Genomic DNA, 2462 nt, shown 5'->3' on the forward strand with positions numbered 1-2462 from the left:
TTTGCTCTTGCTTCTCTAGTTCTTTTAATTGTGATGTTAGGGTGTCAATTTCAGATCTTTCCTGCTTTCTCTTGAGGGCATTTAGTGCTACAAATTTCCCTCTACACACTGCTTTAAATGTGTCCCAGAGATTCTGGAATGTGGTATCTTTGTTCTCATTGGTTTCAAAGAACATCTTTATTTCTGCCTTCATTTTGCTATGTCCTCAGTAGTCATTCAGGAGCAGGTTGTTCAGTTTCCATGTAGTTGAGCAGTTTTGACTGAGTTTCTTAGTCCTGAGTTCTAGTTTGAGTGCACTGTGATCTGAGGGACAGTTTGTTATAATTTCTGTTCTCTTACATTTGCTGAGGGGTACTTTACTTCCAGCTATGTGGTCAGTTTTGTAATAAGTGTGACGTGGTGCGGAGAAGAATGTATATTCTGTTGATTTCGGGTGGAGAGTTCTGTAGATGTCTATTATGTCCGCTTGGTGCAGAGTTGAGTTCAATTCCTGGATATCCCTGTTAACTTTCTGTCTCATTGATCTGTCTAATGTTGACAGTGGGGTGTTGAATTCTCCCATTATTATTGTATGGGAGTCTAAGTCTCTTTGTAAGTCTCTAAGGACTTGCTTTATGAATCTAGGTGCTCCTGTATTGGGTGCATGTATGTTTAGGATAGTTAGCTCTTTCTGATGAATTTATCCCTTTACTATTATGCAATGGCCCTTTTTGTCTCTTTTGATCTTTAATGGTTTAAAGTCTGTTTTATTAGAGACTAGGATTGCAATCCCTGCTTTTTTTTGTTCTCCATTTGCTTGGTAGATCTTCCTTCATCCCTTTATTTTGAGCCTACATATGTCTGTGCATGTGAGATGGATCTTCTGAATACAGCAAACTGATGGGTCTTGACTCTTTATCCAATTTGCCAGTCTGTGTCTTTTAATTGGATCATTTAGTGCATTTATATTTAATGTTAATATTGTTATGTGTGAACTTGATCCTGTTATTGTGATATTAACTGGTTATTTTGCTTGCTAGTTGATGCAGTTTCTTTCTGGCATCGATGGACTTTACATTTTGACATGTTTTTGCAATGGCTGGTACCCGTTGTTCCTTTCCATTTTTAGTGCATCCTTCAGGGTCTCTTGTAGGGCTGGACTGATGGTGACAAAATCTCTGAGCATTTGCTTGTCTGTGAAGGATTTTTATTTCTCCTTCACTTATGAAACTTAGTTTGGCTGGATATGAAATTCTGGGTTGAAAATTCTTTTCTTTAAGAATGTTGAATATTTGCCCCTACTCTCTTCTGGCTTGGAGAGTTTCTGTCAAGAGATCTGTGGCACTATTCACAATAGCAAAGACTTGGAATCAACCCAAATGTCCATCAGTGACAGACTGGATTAAGATAATGTGACACATATACACCATGGAATACTATGCGGCCATAAAAAAGGATGAGTTCATGTCCTTTGTAGAGACATGGATGAAGTTGGAAACCATCTTTCTGAGCAAACCATCGCAAGAACAGAAAACCAAATACCACATGTTCTCCCTCATAGGTGGGAATTGAACAATGAGGACACTTGGACACAGGGTGTGGAACATCACACACTAGGGCCTGTCATGGAGTGGGGGGAAGGAGGAGGGATAGCATTAAGAGATATGCCTAAGGTAAATGATGAGTTAACAGGTCCAGCGCACCAACATGGCACATGTATACATATGTAGCAAACCTGCACATTGTATACATGTACCCCAGAACTTAATTTATAATTTTTAAAATAATAAATAAATAAATAAATAAATTTTCTTATCCCAATATCACAGAGGAAGAAACTCTAGTAAGAGACATGATCAAAATTTGAACTGAGGTGTTCTTGACCCCAAAGCACTTGTTCCTCAATACTATGCCTTTGTCTTTAGAAAGGTGTCCATGTCTGTTAGAAAGGAGAGTAGAAAGGGAGGTGATGAAATCACATGGTGATTACCTGTCTTTGGAAGGATTGGTATAAAAAAGAGAAAGAACATCACATAGCCAAGGACAAAAACAAAAGAATGGCATAAACATGCACAACGAGTGTCAACAAACCTAAATTTCTGTGAGTTGCGGCTCTGAAATATGTTAAAGACCAAGTAATTCTTTAATTTTTGAGCTACATTTGTGACAAAAAGAACAAAATTTGGCAGAATGACTGCCTGGGTCAAATGGAGTAATAAGACCATATGACGAAAAGCAAGTGAAATTACTCAATTCCAATTTTTTCTTCCTTTTCCATCAAAGGGAGTGGCCTTCAACTTCCAACAGTAAGAGAAATGTGGATTAAAAGGCCATCTAAAATTGTTGAATAGTAAGAGAGTTCTGTGCCACTTTAAATTAAATAAAACATATAAGCTCAAATGAACTCAGCCTCAGTATAACAAAACATCTAGGTAGTACCATTCAGGACATAGGCGTGGGCAAGGACTTCATGTCTAAAACAC

The sequence above is a fragment of the Colobus angolensis genome, unplaced genomic scaffold (genome assembly GCF_000951035.1).
Source record: "Colobus angolensis palliatus isolate OR3802 unplaced genomic scaffold, Cang.pa_1.0 Scaffold430, whole genome shotgun sequence".
Classification (NCBI taxonomy): domain Eukaryota; kingdom Metazoa; phylum Chordata; class Mammalia; order Primates; family Cercopithecidae; genus Colobus; species Colobus angolensis.